Source organism: Mus caroli, unplaced genomic scaffold (assembly GCF_978045245.1).
Source record: "Mus caroli unplaced genomic scaffold, Mus_caroli_1 scaffold_7, whole genome shotgun sequence".
Classification (NCBI taxonomy): domain Eukaryota; kingdom Metazoa; phylum Chordata; class Mammalia; order Rodentia; family Muridae; genus Mus; species Mus caroli.
The window spans coordinates 65749426-65771123 of NW_028227262.1; the positions used below are offsets into that span (position 1 = coordinate 65749426).

At 47.3% G+C, this 21698-nt stretch overlaps 1 long non-coding RNA gene across 1 annotated transcript; it reads right to left on the reverse strand.

Moving 5' to 3' along the window:
- Nucleotides 1-11747: 11747 nt before the first annotated feature.
- Nucleotides 11748-19165, reverse strand: LOC110297126 (uncharacterized). Its single transcript, XR_002378251.2, has 3 exons — nucleotides 19113-19165; nucleotides 13712-13864; nucleotides 11748-12049 (listed from the first exon to the last, which is right to left on the reverse strand). It is a non-coding gene; the product is annotated as an uncharacterized LOC110297126 (long non-coding RNA).
- Nucleotides 19166-21698: the final 2533 nt, after the last annotated feature.

Sequence of the window (21698 nt, forward strand, 5' to 3'; positions counted from 1 at the left end):
TGACCTATGAAAATTCAGACCGATTGATAAGTGATGCAAATGGACCACTTACAAATGGAATTCAAAAAGGCAGCCAACAAAAATTCTCTATGATGAAAATGGCTTCATCCCAGAGATGCAAGGATGGTTCAACATCTGCAACTCAATAATATACCACTCTCATTCAATATTCTATAAAAAATCTAATCTCAGTACAAGAGAATTGAAAAAAAAACAAACAAAAGGGATACTAATAAGAAAGGAAGAAATCAAAGTGTCCGTAAATATATAGGATATGATTTTCTATGTGACATCTAGAAATATATCCAGAAAGCCTTTGGGTGTGATTAGGAATCTCAACAAAGCTGCAGACCACAAAACTAACATGAGCAGAGGAGATGCAGAGAAATTTAGAGAGAGTGCAAGTTAGAGGCTCTGGAGCTATGGACAGGAAACCACTACAGAAGCTGGTTATAGCGAGGACCAGGGCAGGGAGCATGGCATCTGCCTAAGTGGAAGGGGGCATATAGCCGAGCACTTACATGTGTAAGCATTGGATTTTTAAAAACTGACCTTTCCACAGGCTATATTGGATCAGGGATGCTCACACTAGTCCATGTGTTTCCAGTTTAGTCCCAGCTGAATTCTATTATGAAGGAATGGAAATTTTAAGAGTGGTCTAGGATTCTGATCATTGGACCCATCTTATCCTATCCTCATATCATGCCTGTCTGTCTGTCTGTCTGCCTGGCTGGCTTTATATAGGCAAAATCTCTTGTACTTGCTCTGTATCCAAGGGTGTCTCTGAACTTCTGATTCTTCTGTCTCCACCTCCCAAACACTGGGAGTTTTTTTTTTTTTGTTTTGTTTTGGTTTTGGTTTTTGGTTTTTCAAGACAGGGTTTCTCTGTGCAGCCCTGACTGTCCTGGAACTCACTCTGTAGACCAGGCTGGCCTTGAACTCAGAAATCCGCCTGCCTCTGCCTCCCCAGTGCTGGGATTAAAGGCGTGCACCACCACACCCGGCCCACTGGGAGTTTTAAGCACACGTCATCACACCAAGTATTATACATTTCTGGTGCTGGAACCAGGAATTTGTGCATGTGAGGTAAGCACACCAACTGAACTTCACACCCAGGCCCTCTTTCTCTTGTTTGTCCAGGATATGCAGAAGAGACTTGCCTCACTGAGTGTCCCTTGCCTTTGACATCCTCCCTGCCACAGGACATCGATGCCCAGGGCCATGAGACTGAGACAAAGTAAACCTCCCACATGATAAGTTATAGGTTAGATATCTTCGGTGTTTCTTATGCCAGAAAGCTGACTGTCACCACACCAAGTTTGGTCTCACACTCCACAACCCCGACCCGGGCAGCTGTGAATTCTCCTGGTGTCCATGAGAACACAGGGAAATAAAGACGACTTCGACTTACAGGAGCAGGAGATAGATCTCTATGAGTTCAAGACCAGCATGATCTACATAGAAACTGTGGATTTTAGCTTTATCCATGGAACAATTTCCCACAGTGGAGCAGGAAAACAGAAATGATAAAGAACAGATGTGAGGATTACCTGACTCAGCCCTGCTGACTTAGTTTGGGTTTTGCTGCTGTGAACAGACACCATGACCAAGGCAAGTCTTATAATGGACAACATTTAATTGGGGTTGGCTTACAGGTTCAGAGGTTCAGTCCATTATTATCAAGGCAGGAGCATGGCAGCATCCAGACAGGCATGGTCCAGGAGGAGATGAGAGTTCATCTAAAGGCTGCTAGCAGAATACTGACTGGCAGGCAGCTAGGAGTAGGATCTTAAAGCCCACACCCACAGTGACATGCCTACTCCAACAAGGCCACACCTCCAAATAGTGCTACTCCCTGGGCCAAGCATATACAAACCATCACACTTGCTCAAGCAAAGTAGAGCTCAAAAAGAAGAAATAAGAGATATCTAGACAGGAGGCTTGAACCTAACAAAGCCACATCCTGGGAACTTTACTTTCCTCTTCAATGGAGTTCCCAAAGGAATTCCCCACCCTCCTCTCCACTCCTCATGTTTAGAAGTGTTTTTCGATTGCATGTAGCTAAGCACCATGTGAATGCCTTGTGTCTGAAGAGGTCAGAAGAGGGCATTGGATCCTCTGGAACTGGAGTTTCAAGTGGATGTGTACCACTCTCCAGTGACTGAGAAAGGGACCTAGGTGGTCTGAAAAGGCAGCCTCCTTCTAACTGCTGAGTGACTACTCTAGCCATAAATGTAGTTCTTCAAGCATGTTTTTAGTCAATGAAAGCCGCTGTCAGTTTCCAAACCAAATTGAATGACAGGCTTTCAGAATGACCGTTTTTAGTCAACCTTGAGGTCAGCCTGCTTTCCACACAAGATCATCATCTGTCTGAATAACATATACTGATGTGTCCATTTGAATGTAACTCTCAGGGGTTTGATGATAAATGACTTGATCAATGACCACTTGTAAGAAACATGTGACACTCTCCCTGATCTGAGAGTCTTGAGAAAAGGAACTGTCATGTCCATGTGGTGTGTTTTCAGCTGCCAGATTGCAGCCATGTAGGGCTGCTATAGCCTTCTTGCATGGTGGTCACTCAGGTCCTTTCTATACATGGCTTCTGAGATTCCTATTGGCTTCCGCCTGCTTCAAAGAGTCTTTGTTCCTCTCAGTCAATCAGTACCTGATAGAGTCTTGGATACCATGGAGCTGACTAAGTTTGCATCAGGCTCAACATCTCTGATCTTGGACATGCATGACTTTTTACTCTGAACATAACAAACCATATTCCATCCTGTTATCCAATGGTCTTGACAATGGCAGGGAGGGAAACATTTGTTTTGTTGGACAGACTCCTAAATTTGGAATAGCCAAAACGATGTGAGATGAAAAGGAGAATTCTGAACGACGAGCTGGCGCCTAACTGTGGACCTGGCTCTGACATCTCCTAAGGTTGTGACTTTGGACAGAGCATTTCCTTAGGCACAAAATGTGTCTTCACTCTCCTTAGTGAGATAACACAGAGAAAGGCTTCAGGGCTCTCTGGGGTATTGTATCTTTGGGAGCATAACATAGAGGAAGAAGCCAGGGAGCTCCTGAGAGTTTCAACAGCACAGACAGAGAGCTGGGTGTGTAGACAGGAGCACTGAGGGCCAAGAGGCTTCCCCACAGCAGCCGCCCTTCCATGGCAGTACTTCACAGTTGGTGCTGATGAACAGTAGTGTTGAGCTCTAAGGGGACTCAGTAACACATCTGCCGCTGTGCAATCGCAGCTGAGACTGGCCGACCCTTTCCTGCTGGGCAGATGTCCCTTCCTCTTCCATGACTGCACGTGTGCCTCCCCAGACACTGTGTGATAGAGGAAAGTCTTCTTTCCCTGGCAGAGCAGGACTGTGTGATACAGTCACGGGCACAGGAACAGCCGTGCTCCGTCTCACCCTGCACACTGGGTCAAAGGCAGGCACCTTCCTGATGGAGGAGGATGGCACCCAGTTTTGGCAAATGGTTCATCATGGCAGACATTCCAAACAAACTCTTAAGAATATTAGTCAGAGCTTGGCAGCACAGTCCTATAATCTCAAGCCTTCAGTGCCAGGGAGAGGAGAATCAAGGGGTTTCCGGAAATACAACATTCCCATCTGTCTAGTTAAAGAGAAATAAAGAGAGGGCCGAGGAGGACAAGGCAGTAAGAAGGCTCAGGGGAAAAGCAGGTTTGGGGTGTTCATAGAAAGAACAGGCCACCTGGACCTGCAGACACAGAAGGAAATAAAAACATAAGGAGAGAAAAAGAAGACAAGAAAGAGAGAACATGGAGCGTGGGCATTCCCATGGTAACACAGGTCACTTGGGAATGAATGTTGAAGGGAGCCAAAGACTTTATTAAAAAAATAAATTTAAAGACTCAGAGTGGAAACTGCTCAGCACAGGGCACACAGAGGAAGACTCAGTGAACACAATAGATTAATAGAACAGGGAGGGGCTAAGGCTGGGACAGGGGGTGACGAGGAGGACCAGCTCATCAGGAAGATGCCTCTGTGATTGTATTTTAGCTACTAAAAGCATCTACTGATACTTGACAATTATGAAAATGAGCATTCTATAAATATATAGTAACAACTCTCAGCTGAGTGTCTGGGCTCACGGATAAAATCCCAGCTCCCAGTGCCCGAAGCAGGAGGAACAGGAGGATTTATGCCGGTGCATGAAAATTCTGGGATAAATTCTGAGTTATAGGCCAGCTCAGGCCACAAAGTCAAAATTCTTCCTGGAAAAAGAAATAGAATTCTTTCCGTGTGCATGCTCTGACTGGCTTACCAAGGGCAAGAGACAGTGCTGGGCCCCCTCACTTTGCTCTGACCTTTGGAGAACACACGGCTTGGAGAAATCATGGAGACCCCGTGTCCCTTCGGGATCAGCTTTCAAGCTAAAGCTGCTCTCTCGTCCCCATGTCATTCTCCTCACAAGACACTACAGACTGAACAGTAGACGATAGAGCCAGGAGGAGACACGGGCAGAGCAAACTCAGTTCTGCATCTCCAATTTGAGATTTTTCAGAAAGCCTTGGACTCAGCTACCAATGTAGCTTTATGCTAAGCCAATCAAGCACCTGAGTGGTCCTGGGATCCTCATGATGCTGACAAAGCCAATTTGCCCCAGTGTCCAGCATCTCTGACCCCAGACACAGGGATTTTTGCTTCTGAAACCCAATGGTGTTCTCATTACTTTATCTGATCCTTGTTACAGTGTCGGCATGACCCTCCCAACAATGTCTGGTAAAGAAATAAACGTGTGTTAACTCAATTTCCCCCCTCCATTTTAAGAGGTGCAGACAGTGTTGGAGTCACAGGGAAACTGCTGAACTAGAATCTGGCGCCCTAACTTGATTGTTGTTGCTCATATATCTGGGATTATGACTTTTGATAGAGGGTTTCCTCTCTCCAAAAATGAATCTTCACCTTCCACAGTGGAATAACCAACGGGCTGGGCCCTGGCTTCACTGAGGCGTTGAGTCTTTAGGAGCACAGTGTACAGAGGACATCAGGGAGTTGCTGAAGGGTTTCAACAGAAGCAGAGAGAGCTGGGGGTGTAGACAGGCACACTCAGAGCCAAGATGCTTCCCTGCAGCCGCCGCCCTCCCCCATGATTCCACAGGAGCCTTTCAGGGTTAGCACTGCTCAGCAGTAGTGTTGGGATGTGAGGGGAATTGGCTGCCACATTTGCCCGCCCTCCCTTTATGAGCAGGGCCGCCGTGGCTGACCTGGCTGGAGAAGCAGCTGTGTCCTCCTCAGGGCTCAGTGTGCAGCCCTCCTGGACCTGGGCTTAGTTAGAACTGGACCTTCAGGAGAGAGAAACGGGACTGTGTTTCATGTCTAGGACACAGCGGCAGCTGTGCTCCCTGCCAGATCCTCCAGACAAACTCTCTAAAAGTAGTGTCAGTGCCAGGACTGCTTGACCAAGCAGGTCACCTCAGCATGTAGGGAATGATGACTACTTCACGGCTAACCTCTGCTGTGTAATGGTGCTGCCTGTGATAGCCTCGATTAATAACATGGAGTCAAGGTCTCAAGTGTACACAAAGCACAGGACCAGGGCATCCCAGATGGGATTGACAACAACCCATTGTACCAAGAACCCATTGTGCTCCCCTATCCAGACTTTGTGGTGCAGGCAGCAGCTATGGCACATCTGACTGAGTCAATAGTAGCAAAAACTCTGGGTGGAGGTATATTATTGCCAATAATTTATCTCTTGGCAATTTTTCTGTCTTTATATAAGTCAAGAAAAAAGGCCTTGCTTCCACTTGTACAAGAGAACCAAGCTGGAGGGCTGAACCAAATGGTTAAGTTAATGAGACAGCAGCACTGAAGAATAAAATCTCAAAGGCTGCATTGTGCCACGTCATTGGAAAACCTCAAGAGGTCACAGCTCAGCAAATAACCAGAAGAGTCGGTGTACTATATGCAACCCTCTATCAAGGGTCGACTTCTCCAGTTGTTTATCTTGATCCTGTAGTAGATTTGAAAGGTGTGGCTCTGTGGTTGTCCACCAATGATTTGGGTACTCTCTTCCTAAAGGCCTATAGTCCATGGAGGCTGATGTAGACCAGACTGCACAGCGTTTAGTAGTCAACTTAAACTAAGTGAGCCACCTATGCAAAGATGACAACAGAAGACAATGTATGACAACTTATCTAACAATCAGAAGCTTCATCGATGAAGGCCTATTTCATGGCAAGATGTTACCTGGAGTTGGTGTTGAATCAGAGCTTTTAAGAAGGTTGTGGTAAAACTCAGATGTCTGCATGGGGACATTTTTTTCCCTCTATATCAAAACTTTAAAGTTGCAGGACCATGAAAGGCTTGCTCCTGCCAACCTTCCAAACCTGTGCAAGGTCAAAAAACTCTTAGGAAGAGGAAACTCAACGGATCATTCAAAGATTATAAGTCAACCAAAGAAAGCCTATCCAAGCTCACCTATCATGAGGTTGATTGAGCAGTAAATAAGCCACCAAAGAGAGGAAGGGGGCTCAACAGTGCTGACAAAGAAGCAGTGAGAGAGGTCTTCAGTGCTACAGATGAGGACGTCGATGAGATGACAGCAAGTGCTCCAGAACAATAAGAAGCCATCAGTGTTAATGCCATCCTGGGTGTTATCCAGAAACAGTCAAAAGGGTTGTAGCTTTAGGAAGGTAGAGAACCATTGCCCTAAAGCTTTTTGTAGCCACTGATATTCCCAGTGGTATATGCAGTGGGTCTTGTTGGGTATCGTTAGTGATCCTAGGGCTCTGCAGTGCTCTGGTGTTGGGCAGGGCCGTACACTGGAGCCACCTATCACTGCTGTGTGTGTGTCTGCTGGGCTGTTCCATGTGCCCATGTTGATGGTTGGCAGGGTGAGCTGCTCTCATCCTAACATGTCTAGAGCACCAAGTGAAAGGTTGTTATCACTTGGCATTTAGTGCTTTTTACATGCCACTGAACTCAGGTGATTTTCAAGAGCGAAATTGGAAGTCTTTATTTCTGATCGGAGCTCAGCTGAGACCAAGACAGCAGGTGTAACTGTGGAGCTGGTTTACTATTCAGTCAGCATTGACTGGGATACAGAATACACATTTCAGCATTAGACAAAATGGAATTATAGATGTCAGGTTATGGAGGGTTGTGGGTCCCTCATCTGCTCTGCCACAGGACATGGCCACTTGGAGAGGCAAGATGTGGGGAGTTTGACTGCACTTACCCCATGCCCCAGGGGTGGGTGTGGGCTGTAGGGAAGCCCCAGGCACTACTCAGGGGATGGGAAAGCACAGTCTTAGGCATGGGAAAGCCGGAGCTGGTTTGGGGGTCTCTGGGCCTGCGATGAGGCTGGGGCCATGGGGTTCTCATGCTCTTGGACATCTGGGCACCACTGAGAGTCGAGGAAGATCTGAGAATGGATTTGGGGCTTGTGCACTGGGGACAGCCTGTAGTCCAGGGTGGTGGGAGGGAGGGAGGTGGGGAGAGGAAGGAAACTCCGGCTTGTCCCAGCAGGGAAAGTCCTTGGCTTGACGGGCATCAGGCTTGGTGGTGATTGTGGCTGGGAGCACAGAGAAGCCTTTTACAGGAGACTAGGGTGCAGCTCTTTAGGCAAAGGACTTCTCCAAGTCTCCACACATGAATCCCAACGAAAGAGACAGTCTGTGGTTCCAAACCCTTTATTATCATGGTGGAAAGTGGATGCATAAAACCATACCCCACTTCTCAGGGTGGGCCCGAGATGAAATATCTTTTGCAGGGAGGAATGTCTGGAAAGGGAATCTTATTGGCTAAGCTCTCCAGGTCTCTAGAGATCTTCATTAGCATGGAGATCTCGGTCTTGAGCTTTTGTGAACACAGGTCACATCTCTTTTCCTATTGTCTTGGTCTGAGATGTTAGGGATGCCTCATCTACACGTGGAAGGCCTTGGGGCATTTCCCTTATGTGGCAACAGGGACCTGGTGCCCAGAGCAGGCAAAGCTCCTCTCATCCCTTCAGGGTCTCCAGGGTTTCAAGCTTTTAGCTCAACACAGGACCAGACTTCCTCTCACAGTCCACTCCCCCACAATTACAGGAGACAGACACTGAAGGTGGACCAGGATTATAGCAAAGATTAAAATGAAGGTTGGAGACCTTCAGTCCATAAATTTCTAGCCAGGCAAGCATGAGGACCTGAGCCTATAACCCAAGAGTCCAAATTAATAAACGTAACGACAATAAAAATCAGCCCCGGCACTAAGAAGGTTGAAGTTCACTGGCCAGCTAGCTAAGCTAACCCCTGAAGTTCACTGGCCAGCTAGCTAAGCTAACCCCTGAAGTTCACTGGCCAGCTAGCTAAGCTAACCGTGTTGAGTTTCCAGATCAATTAAAGATCATCTTTCAGAAAAATTAGGTAGGCCACACACAGGAAGTGCATACTGAAAATCTGCCTAATCTCTACACTCACTTTCACACTTATGCACTTGCACACATACAACCCTCCCCCCCCCACACACACACACATACTAAGTGGACGGGTCCTAAGAAGACCAAGACTTAGCAGTTACTGAAGATAGCCATGTAGCAACTGAGTAAGGGCTGGGGGCTGTGCTCCATGGCACCAGGTTTACAGAGGCGAGCACAGAGTCTATGCTGAGATGCTGGGCTGGAACAGAACTGCACTTTGCCATCTCTGTGCCGAGTAGTCTTTTTCTTCTGAGATTTGAAGCATTAGCCTAAATCCTTTTCTCTCTCCGAAGAAGAAGAAAAGATGAAGTGGCTCAGAGAACTACCTTCTTGGAAGATGTCAAAAACATCCTACAGGAATCCTTGGAAAGACTTGCCAAAGGGAGCTCTCCTCCAGCTGGGCCAGTGGATGGTGGTGAAGGAAGTCACCGTGGGGAAGGGGCCCTGGTGCAGCACCGCCAGGCTTGTCATTGACATCTGGTAGACTTGTGCACATGTAAAACTGAATTCAGATAAAACCATGTACAATTTCTAGTTCTTAATATTTGCCTTTCTGGATAATAGTTTAAAGCAATATTTGTTAATGTTTTCTTGCACTATCACAACTGCTTTTTAGATATTCTTCAAGAAGCGTGTTCATAGTAGAGACAGAGATCTGTGTAACAGGAGGGAAAGCAGCGCCAAGTCTCTGGCTGGCTGTGCTTTCTTTCTGCAAATGTGCTTTCTAATAGCCATTGCCTTTCATGTTGTTTACCTAATCAGCACATGTTGTCTGAATACTCGAACATTTTACCAATAATGCAGGTATAGAAAAAGAAAAAAATATATACTTAACCATGAGTAATCTGTTTGTTCAGTTTTAATATCATGATGATGAATCCTTTTTCTAGCAATTATTTTTCAACTGTCAAAGTTTGACGGTATTTTGTTTTGGGGTTTTTATTTGGTTTTACTTGTGTGCTTTTGATTTGCGGAAGTCAGTAACCACAGCTCACCTACTGCACCAAAGCTCTCGATTTTAGGAGTCCAGCTTTAGTCATTTGAACATGCTTCTAAATTAAAAAAACAAAACAAAAAAAACCAAAAAAAAACCCAAAACTGTGCTTTTGATCTATAATAATAGCTCAATAACTTTGTTCAAAAAAAAGAGCTCTATTATATGCAGTGATGGTTTGTGGAAGGGTGTGGCAAGTTTAAATTTGTATTGTGTGTGGTGTTCAAATAAAGTGAAATCTACATTCATGTGACTTATTGATCAGCATGGCCATTAATTAATGAGTAGAAAATGATTAAACTTGGATCTCCTTTAAAAAAAAAAAGATAAAGAAAGCGTCTATCCCAGGAGAGACGCAGCGGGAGTGTCTGCTCCTACACTGCTTCTTCCAGTGAAGCTCTGATGGCTTCACATCGCCACCTGAATTGAGGGTAGACCTTGCCTATTGAGTCCATGAACCCACACATAAGTTCCTTTAGAATCACTTCACAGTCAAATCCAAAAATACTGCTTCATCCACTCAGGCTGAGAACAAAGTCCATAGTTACAGCTCCCGGTCAGCCTTGGCCTGACTCGGAGAAGAAATTTTCAGCCCACTTTGGGTCATTATGGCAAAGAGGGGCTCATGCAGGGAATCCCAAGGACTTAGCATTTCCATCCCAGGCTGCCTGGTCTTTAGTGACACAGGGCTCGGTTGTCCATGGCAGTTCCGACCATCAAAGTCCTGTTCCCTGTGATCATGATCTGTGGACACAGGTCCTCCATTTGCCTGAAGGACAACTCATAAAGGGGTAGAAACATGCAGAGTCTTGTGTGGGACACTGGTAAAGAACGAGAATTCCTCCTTGATCTGACATTGTCTTACCTCTTGGCTTCCTATGACACTCACTCCAAGAACATATCCAGGGTCAGCAGCTGTCCATGTCACTGCACAGAGGGAACAGCGCATGGCGAATCCTGGCCACACTAGATTGGATGACTTTACATTTGGTTCATTTTCAGAGACCCTTGAATCAACAATTTTGCTTCAATTCAATAGTTAGAATGATCCATTCTAGTAGTGACTAATGCCGGTAATCCCAGCCATTTGCAAACAGAGGCTTCCTACAAGTTCATGGCCAGCCTTGGATAGAGAGCGAGACACGTCTCACAGGAAAAGAAGGCAGATAGGCAGGCATGAGGCAGGGAGGCGGCTCCTTGACTAATTCTATGTGGAGGAGGATTCAGTTCCCTTTGCATCCTGTTCTGAGCTCCTCCTTAGCAGAGGAGCTGGGATATATCATCTAAGGGCTTCATACACATCCACACAGTGTGCAGTCATTGGCAGAGACGGAAGAGACGCTGGGATAAAGGGTGCTGAGCAGTGTGTCCACTCAGAGATGAGGAGGGCAAGGCCACTGGAGAGAGAGCCTGGACTCATTGGCCACGCCCAACAAGCCAGAGAGTGTTGTGAAACAAACCACACCCAGGCCCGAAGTGAGGGGGCCTGGGCGGGGAAGCTGCCTCTGGGCACTGGGTGGGGCTTCCCACAGCACCTCAAGACTCCCAAGCAGCTACTGGCTGCTGCAGGGACAACCCTAGGCCCAGGATATGCTGAGGGACATCTCAGGCTTGGGTTAGCATCTGTGCCTTTCTAGGGAACTGGCAAAGCACAGGAGCAGCCAAGGCTGTAAAACTCAGGCAGAGAGAAGGATGAGAATCATTCACTGGGGCGGGCGGGGCTTCACTGAGGTGTGCTATGACAGAGTGGGATTGAGAGCCCCAGGCAACTGTGACAAGTTTTCTCTTGGCAGGTGAGAGAAGTGTAATCATAATATATGTGATTATCCCAGAGCAAAACAGAGGCCCCAATTATTGTCCCACGGAGACTGAGGAGAGCTGTTCAACATTCAGGAGGAACGGGGGACGGGGGCTGCTCACCATAGGCTAAATCCATGTAAGCAAATATGACCTCCCCGACAGCGGGGCCTCTCCTCTGCCTCTTAGAAGCTCGCCAGCCAAGTCTTTCTCTCCGCAGAGTCAAGCCATTCAATCTCTTTGGTCTCTGAGCACATGTGAGTGTGTGTGTTCCAGTGCTGAGGGCTTTAAAAACATTTGTAAACTTTATGTTATTAAAAGTGATTCTTCAAACTTGCAGTTCCTCTTGATTGTGGATGGCAAGAGTCAGCTGTCACAGGTCATATGTGACCATGCTATAGAGATCACACCTAAAAGCTGTACACATGAAACATTTACACAGCCTAGGGAGTTCATTCTCACTGCACTTTTCCTCTATGGAGCAGCACTTGCCTGTGTGCACACCCAAGAGCTCCCACATGCGTACTTTCAAGTGTTTGCATGCACCGCGAATGCTTCTGATGATCTTCAGGGGAACACAGTTCCTTCCCTACAGAGTGCTTCTGAATGTTCTTGTTTTGAGACCTGAAACTCTCAGAACTGGCTGCTTTTCTTGGGATCTGACAGGTGTAAGCTACAACCAGGTAGCTTATTTCTAGATTCAGAAAGATCCCAGACGCCGAATTCAGAGCTCAGGAAGTGCTCACCCGTGCAGCTTTCTCCTGTGATTTATTCTTTTCTGTTGCATTGCGTAAATCATTACTGGTTTGCAGGTTGTGCCTGGGAACACAAATGGGAGATGACACAGAAAATGAGAGCCCGTTCACGGGAGGCCATGTGTACTGTGTTCTCCGGGAGGTAAAAGCAGGGCACTGTGGGTTTCAGAGTAAAAGGGTCACACCTTAGGGTGACGTATGATGACTTGTGAAAGAGGAGTCAAGAAGAGCTTCATGGGGGAGGGCTCAGTGACATGACCCATCAGAGCCATGCTCTCCACTGTCCCATGTGGGCAGGAAGAACTGTGGAGCTTTTGAGTAGAGTGAGAACTCTGCAGGTACCTCGGGCAGAGCAAGGCTGTGACCGAAGCCAGACTGCAGATGCTGAGATAAAGGAGCTGCACGGCTGGGTGAGGTGGGGAGGTCAGCTTAGGTCTGGGAGCTGCTAGCATGGAATGATGAGAGGGTGATGGGGACTGTGGGATTTCAGAGAGCCAGGAAATGAGGATAGAAGGTGACAGATCTGAAACAAGGCAAGCCTGGAGCAGGGTATCCTCTCAGCAGCGTGAGTAGGATGTCCAGAGGAGGTCGGCCTTTGGAAGCGGGCTTCAGTCCTAGTGTGTGGAACTTAAGAGACTGGTGCGATATCAGATCTGTGGAGCCATTGCTGGCAGCTGGAAGCAGGTTCTGGGGAGCCAGGTGAAAGTAGGAGAGGGACCTGGAAGGCTTCTGTATGGAGCAGGCCCAGGGAGCCTCAGAATGGGGAAAGCTGACTGCATCTGAGGAGGAGGTCTCTTGAGGGGAGCAGGGGACAGGGTGGAGTGACAGAGCATGAAGGCTGCAGAAGAACTGGTTATGAGCCTCACAGAAGCCACACAGCAGGGACAGTGGGGATGGAATTCAGGATGGGACCCAGGGCCAGGCCCCAGCAGGAAGAGCATTCAGTTCTCCTGCTGGAGTTGGGGCTCATTGAGAATGCTGGCTTCATGAGTTTAGGCCATGGTGGGCAGAGACTGCAAGGTTTAAAGAACCCCAAAGGGTAACCTCTAACAATTGTGGCTTTTGGACTAAAGTGCTAAACAGAAAACTCTGTCTCAAAAACAAAAACAAAAAAGTCATCTGATGGTCATTTCCATGGTGAAGTCTGTCCCGTCTGTCATTCTGAGGCTGGGTCTAGGGGTCGGGAGAGTGATGAGGCTGCTATGGGCAGAGCTGGGCTAGCCGTGCTGACACATTGACAACTATGAAGTGCTTTGACTATGGTTTTGAGTTGTTCCTTTCCTTGCTTTTTTTTTCTCTTTGAATTGACTTTAGTTAACTATAGCTTACTTGTGAGTGTATACAGACTAACAATGTAGTTTTCTGACTCGCTGAGCAACCATGTGCATACACCAAAAAGAAGAAAACAGGACCCTGGCAGGAGCCTGGTCCACCTTTCCCACTTCCTTCCTCTGAGACTGATGCCCTCTTGCTCCCACCATCCCTTCCTCACTGTCTTTAGCGTTCACCCCCTAAGTGTGCCTCCTGCCATGATGTACTTCAGCACTGCTTGGGTCTCATTGTCTTCAAATGCAATGGTTAGGTATGTAACTTCCTTGACTTAGCATCTGCGAGGTTCATCCCCACTTGGACGTGCAGCTGTCTGATGGGTTGTTACACCCGGGGAACTGGGGGAGTGGGGGAGGGCAGGCAAGAGGGGTGAGATAATGTGACAGCAGTACAGTACCACACCAGAGGGCAGAGTCTTCTCTTCTCATAGGATAAACCACACAGGTCCCATGGGCAAGACTGAGGACAGGCAGCCGAAGACCCAGAGAGATGGTGGATCTCATGTTTGAGGTAGTCATGGTAACTCATGGTGATGATGGGATAGAGTCAGCTGTTGGAGGAGGGAAGCAGAGAGAGGGTTAGAAGCTGAAGAACAAAGCTTGGAATGGTTTAGACATCACGGAAAACAAGGATGAATTGAGTCTTGTCCTCATTGAGGGCCCAGCGAGGAAGAAACTGAGAGAAGCTCAGCTTATTTTGACCTCCATGAATCAGGAGGACAAAGCAGATTTCCCCTTCTTCCTTCTTGACCTAGCAGACCAGAGCGTTTCCCTGGCGTGATCTGGGGAATCATGGTGGGGCCAGTTCATGAAGCTCCTTGGCCTGCCTTCCTTGGTGGATCAGGCATGGCTGGCTGGGCTCATTGGGAATCCTTGACTTCTTTTGCCTTCTCAGACCCATCCATCCCAGACAGCCTTCTTGTCCAGTGTTGATTTACACACTCACCTTAGGTATGCAGGAATCTGTCCCAGTGGTGCATGCCTCCAAATATAAACAGTGAGTGTGTGCGATTCAAGTGTGGAGGGTACAAGAACAAAATTCTTTACGGCTCAGAACTATTTAAAAACTTAATAACATCCACAGAGTATCTTAACTGGCTGCTCCAAAAGCCTTCCTTTTAGGCACATATTCTAATTAACAACTGCTGCCATGAAAAGATATGGTAACATCATTGATGAGGGCAAACCCTCAAGAACAGCCCTCGTGAGACGGAGGTTGAAGACATTCCAGGCCAGACACTGAGTGTCATTCATTTTCATTCCCAGTGTCATGTTTACTCTGAATTTCTCAGTTGAGCACTATAGTTTGCAATGCTATATAGCAATGAAGCATGCTTCTTTCTTTTTAAATAAATTTCTGAACCCTGGATGTTGTCCCACAGGGAGTAGTGACTCTGTTCTTAGCATTTCCCTCTCTTATTTCTCATATGCTGATCTGAACAGACCTAATTCTTTGCTTGATTCTTCTTCCTAGTCATCTCTACTGTTGAGTTCCTCTGCTCTGTCAGGTCATTGTGCAAGAAAGGGATCCAGAGAGGTGGAGACAGACAGAGAGGGGGTTGACATACAGGAGAGAGGAGGAGGAGGAGGAGGAGGAGGAGGAGGAGGAGGAGGAGGAGGAGGAGGAGGAAGAGGAAGAGGAAGAGGAAGAGGAAGGGGAAGGGGAAGAGGAAGAGGAAGAGGAAGAGGAAGAGAAAGAAATAGGTAGGAAAGGATGAAAGGATCTCGAGTGTGGGAACGAGGAGAATGAGGACAAGGACTAGAAGAACAAAGATGACGATGACCAGAATGTCTAGGAACAGAAGGAGGACCACACACTCTAGAAGAGGAAGGAAGAGTTGTGTGGAGGAGAGGAGAAGGGAGAAGAGACAGAAGGAGTGAAAGAGAGTGAAGGAAGGAGGGGAGAGAGAGAAGGAAAGGGAAGAGAAAGAAGGAAGAAAAGATGGAAAAGTGGGGGAGGATACTTTGGAGCATCTCTACCTACTGCACATCTGCTTTTTCTTATTTCAGAATTGGAGTGTTTATACTGACACCTTTTGGATTGAAAGAAATATCATTTTGCCCACTGAGAGAGTTCAGTTCCCACAAACAGGACACACCTCTCTTCTGCATACCTATCCTTGTACAAGAAATGAAGGCCAGGTTCCCAGCCAGGACACTGAGCTGATAGGTTTATCACCACACTTGGAAGTTCAGCCCCATCACTCACCTTCCAGAGATCCATAATGACCGTGTATCTAGGAAGCAGAGGGCAGTGGGAATGGGTTTTCCCTGGTTTGCAACCTGGTTATTTACTGTCCGTAAGAGTACGGACCCTTCCCACCCCTTTTACCTGGTATCTGGTGGTACTGGTACTATGTCCTTTTCAGGGCTGTTGCGGGATGAAGGAAGTAAGACTAAGGTACACCTTAGGGGCATGTGCTCAGCATGCTTGAGGCCCTGGATTCCATCCCCAGTAACATGGGGAAAAGAAGTAACAAAGGATGGAATCCATAGGCTTATTCAATGCTTGTTAAATGTTACTTTGCTCTTCATCAATTCCCAGGATTAAATCTGCTTGTCTGGCTTGCTGGCAAGGGTTTTGTCCCATGAAGCCAAGTTGCCAGCTCCCTTTTTTTGTTTTTTAATAACACACTGAGTTTAATTGTGGTTTCTTGCATGTACATGCTTGGGGGTCCTACTAGGTCCTAGGCAACTTCCCATTCTCTACACCCCTAAAGAAAATGACTCTTCTCCCAAATTAACTATCAATAGTTCCGTGCATGCTGGAATGCCGAAGGGCTCCACCTTGTGGAGCTTTAGTGGAAGTAACCACAGTGTCTGAGCTTCATGAGTGCAATGGCCTCCTCCTGTCCAGAAGAGAGGTTGTCACAGCCCTCCTCCCCAGCCTCCATGCATTCCAGCATGCACAGAGCTATAGATTGTTTGGCAGGGAGCAGCACTAATCTATGGACATGAACATAAACGTTTAGGGGGCATTTTGACAACACGTGCATTTAGAAAAATGACAGTTTCGAGTTTCCCCCTGGGCCTTTAGGTCCCAGAGTATGAGCTTAGGACCAGGTTTACAGCACCAGGCATGGATTCCGTCCTGTGAAATTTCCAAAACTCATCCAGACAGTGCTTGGTTACTGTCCTAGCTCTCAGGCCATGATTGCACTCTTGGGCATACCGTCCCCAGCAGGTGGGCACTGCAGCATACAGAATGGACTGCTGCACAGAGCACTGATGACTGTCTTCTCCCGGCAGTGTGCACACCACCATCCTGCACAGGGAGAGCTGGGCAGTAGGGAGGGAGTTCACCAGTCAGTTTCAGCTGATTTCTCTATGTGCCAAGACCAAGATGTGGTGTCCTCGACAGTAGGGTCTTATCTATTTCTGGTGGTAACCAATAGAAAGAGTACTAGCCTGTATCATTTTGGAAGCCTCGGGCCTCCCTGACTAAAACAACACTGGGGTCATCTCACAGGAGGACTGGAATTTTTCTGTGGTAACCCATGGCCAGTGGAAGCAGCCTGAGAACACCATGCAGTGCTCTCTCATGTGCATCTTCCCACTCGCTTTCTCCTTACGGCTTGCCATCTTCAGCTCTGCGACTCCACTCCTGCGCTAGGTACTAGAGAGTTCACACTGATCGGGAACTCCCGATGAGGGCAGCTGGCAGATCTGAAGAAAGTGTCCCCACACCCGTGTCCTGCCCCACTCCCAATTACTCCACACACTAGTTCTGTGCTACACTTCTTGACCAATCAGGCCCAAGACCATCCCTACCTCTGTGCCTGTACCACACCCAATAGAGAGAGCTGTGGAGGTCAGAGGATAAACTTGAATGATGTTTTTCAGGAACCTTCCAATTTCTGAGACAAGGTCTCTCAGTGGCCAGAAACGTTGCCATATGGGCCAGGTTAATCAGGGTGCCTGGCTTCTCCATGGAATTCAGAGATCCAGACTCAGGTCTTCAGGGTCCTGAAGTTGAGCACTTTACTGACTGAGCCTTCTCCTCAGCCCCCCATTGCCTTCTGCTCAGCCCTCCATTGCCTTCTGAGCCTCCCCAAAGCCCTGACTGTCTTGCAGTCTTCCCTCTCAGATCTTCTGCAGATCTCAGGATGGCAGTCTTCATCCTCCTCACCACTGTCTGTGCACCTTCCATTGCACCTCTGGAAAAGTCACCTGAGCAGTCATGTCCCTCAGCCTTGGCTATCCCAGCTCTGAGAGCCTTCTGCACAGGTGCTCTGGACCTGTCCATCTGTCTGGACAACAGCAGAGTCCCTACATTATCTGCTTTAGAAACAGTCTTTGCTATCAGAGAGTCAATTTACCTCATGGGGCTGTGCCAGACAAGGGGATGGGTCAGCTCCATCTTAGTCTGTGTGGCTGGGAGAGCCAGCTTCTCGTGTCTGCTTCTCCTCTGTGGGATGGCAGTAGCTAGAGGAGACCCTCGTGGGGCTGCTGTGGGAACTGGAGCCACTGCATAGGACCCTGCCTGGGCTCCATCAGTGTGATTCCCAACTTGGGAGTTGGAAGCAGAACTGGAAGCCATCCTTCATGACAGCAAGTTCAAGACCAGCCTGGACTACATGAGACCCTCTCTCTAAAAGACAAGTCACTATATACGATGGACTTAGAACCAAGTTTTCCACATAGACCTCATCATGCACGTGTCCTGTGCTCACTGTGTAGAAGATGGGCTGACTCCCTACTCACTGCACACAGAGTTCTCTCCAGCCTGGCCCTCAGCAGATGGGGAGACGATACTGTGGAGCTTTACACTGTGCACACAGCTTAGTCCAGGCGTCTCTGGTCCTTGTCCTGTGCTGTGGCTCCCAGCCCTGCCTGAGTAGCAGCTCCTCTGTGGTCAAAGCACACACAGGGCCCTGCACTGGCATTTCCTTTTGACTCATGGCTATGAAGGCCCACTGGAGAACAAGAAGGGTTTGACCTGAGGGTCCTTGTGAGGAAATGATCTCAACTGTTTCCTGGTGAGGAGGCAGGACCAGCGCCTGCGTGTCTGTTCCCTTCTCTGTCTCTGCAGAGATGCACTTTTGACCCACTGTGAAGCTGCTGGTGTGGCCCAGACAGTCACCCCAGCTTGCATCTGGTGAAGGTGCAGGGAGGGCAGCTGGGGAGAGGAGAAGGTGACTCTTTACTGCGTGCCTTCTAACTCCCAACGGAACAGGCAGCTCCCCCATTTTATCTCATCTTTTATTCCTCCCCTGCTCTCTTAAGGTCTGGGTTGACCTTCATGTGATTTCAGTACACTAGAGCCTAAGGCAGGAGGATGATTTGGGCCCAGAATTTCAGACTTAGACTAGGCAGTGTAGCATGGTGTCTCAGATAATGGTAATGGGGAGGTAAGTCAGGAAAAGAAACACAATGTAGCAAGTAGCAGGTGCGCCCTGAACAATGGGAGCTTCAGGCTCAGACTCTCTTTGCTTTTACACTGGTGACTTTGCATTCTGGTAGTGTTGGCTGGGGGTGGAACCCAGGACTTCACCAGTGCTGGGCAAGTGATCTACATTTTGCCAGCTTAATTTTAAATGTTTACATAGTGTATAAATGTGTATTTGTGTCTATTCGGTGCTATTGAGTGCATCCAGGAACTCAGATCCATGAAGTCAGAACTTTGGACACAGATATCTCACTGTGTAGGCATGAAGGGAAAAGAAAAACTCCCCAATGAGTCCAGCTTGTGTGCAAGCCTTCAAACTTATGCTGTGACCCAGTATTCACCACAAGCACCAGGCAGCTATTGGGATGCCTATAGAGAACACACATGTCTATAGCATTGAGGCACAATACCTGCAGGTGCTGGTCCTCCTGGCCCTTTCCTCCTCCTGGTGCCCACATTCTCATTCTCTGGACTGTCTTTTGCAGACCTAGAAAGTGAGGCAAGTAAAAACTTCCCGCCATTCCCCTCTCCACACACATGGCTCAGTTTTGGGACCTTGGCTAAGACCTCCCTCATGTTGAAGGTAGGTGTAAGACCTTGAACCATGGACTTCCTTCTGTGCCATCTTGAACCTAGATCTTCCTCCTCCCAATAGCATGTCCCAACTCGTGGTGAGTCCCACCCTGCCCTTCTGAGCTCAAGGAGAAAGCACCTAAGGAGGGTCCCTTTGGCCCTGGATCTGTGGCCCTCTAGTCCAGCTCTATAGTGCACAAAGCTCATGAGAGCAGCAGCCCTGCTGCGGCCACACAGCAGCCACAGCTCTTCTCCCACCCTCAGCTCTCACTGTGGGCCTGTCACCTCCTCACCAGAGTGCCTGGAGCGATGCACTCTTGACACAGATGCTCTTGCAGGGCCGGGCACTCAGCTGTCACATATTCTGTGCACCCTGACAAGATAGGATTATATATTAGAGGGGGATTCTGAGACAGCACGTCACCACATACCCAGGCTGGCCTGTCACTGAGAAACTGTGACACCAAGACTGCGTCTTTAAAAAAAAAAAGTGTGGGTACTAGTAACTGAACTCAAGTCCTTAGGAACATATCTTATATAATAATGTCTGTAATAATAAGCCAATAACCAATATTATAGTAAATGAGAAAAAAAATCAAACCATTCCTGCTAAAATTGGGAACAAGACAAGGGTGTCCACTTCTCCACTCATTCAATATTTTATTTGAAGTCTTAGTCACATCACCAAGACAAAAGAAGGAAATAATGGGAATACAATAAGAAAGGAAAAATCCAAGCGTCCTTATTTGAGGATGTGATTCAATAAATGAGCTCCAAAGACTCCTCCAGAAAACCAATAAACATTTTCAGCAAAGCTGCAGAACACAAAATTAACACCACAACTGGCAGGTTCTGACGATGCCCAGAGTGCTGCTGGAACTAAGCGCTGAATGTGGAGAGAAACCCACCATGGGAGCAGAGGTCCAGGGTAGTCCCAGGACTTGCCTAATAGAACTGAACACTTTAACGTGTAAAGACAGAATTTCTACACAAATGATTCCATAGGCTGTTGTGTTAAATGTTTAGTCCCTGGCTTAGTTCCATTGGAATATGGTTGGGGCTGGTATTAGGTCTTACCATTGTGCATGCAGTGATGCGTGGGCGTGGCAGTGTTTGATGATGGAGGTGATGGGAACCAGCCCATCTTCTTTCCACTCTCATTCTTCCTGTGTTTTATGACACACCAGGTTTTATGTAACCCAGGCTGATCTTAAGCCTACCATACAGCCACACGCTACCTTGAACTTCTTTTTAAGGCTTTGATCATTTTTTTCATGTATATAGCATATTTTGGTCATTTTTCACACCTTCTCTCACCCCCTTTCTGCTCCAGCCAGTCCTCTCCTTTCCTATTCACACACTTCCTACTTTTAGACACAGCCTGTACTCGACAGCCACAGGGCATGGACCTCTCCCCTTCCCTCTGAAGAGGAAGGAAGAAAAGCCCCCAACTCTGCCTTGTGAACCTGAGCTCTCCTCATTTCCTCTGTCATGTGTCTGTCTGTCTATCTGTCTGTGGACCGTGTCCACCTCAGTGAACCCCTTGAGACCCAAACCCCAAAACATTCACAGAGTTCACAGGAACACCATAGAAGGATTCTTATGAGATATGGCACTGAACTAAAAAGAAAGCAAGATCTTGAAAACATCTCATGTGTGGCTAGCCCCACATCTTCCACACATGATCATGGGAAAAATGAATACCTTTGAAAGGACCATATATGCAATATTTCCCTTTAGATGTCTGTGCTATGGTCCCATCTCTTTGGAATCTTATGTCAATTGCTCACTTCTATTATATTACTTATATTATTACCTAATATCCTTATGATATAAGAATATAATCTTATATTATTTATTCATATTAAAGGAATAACCACATAGATTTGCCTATGCATCCATAAAAACTTAACAGCCCAACAAAGATTATATCCATAGGCTACCTATCACACAGCAACTCACTCAAGTAAGTCCTTGGCAACTCAGCCCTGACTCACTCTGTCACTGACACAAGAAGCTAGTGACACTTATTCAGACATTGCAGCAGACGCACTAATCAGGGGCTTAAAAGCAGAGGGAGTCAGTGGCAAGCTGTGCTGTGAATACCTGACCTTGCACTTGAGGCAGCTTGACTTGAGGTGTAACATAACTGCATTTCTCAAGTGCCTTTCTTTATTGCTTCCCATAAAGTCCATCAGGTTAAACTGGTCTGTGCTGTTATAAAACAAACAGTTCTCGTGAGAAAGCATACAGTATGCCTCATAAGAAAGCACACAGTATGCCTCACTGTGCTGTTTTCCCTAAAGGTAGTAATAGAATATGAATAGAAAAACACATATGTAGCAAACTGTAGGTAGAAAACAGAATTTTTAAAAGCCAAGTACAAGGTTTTTTGTTTTTGTTTTTAAAGTCCTGCATTGACC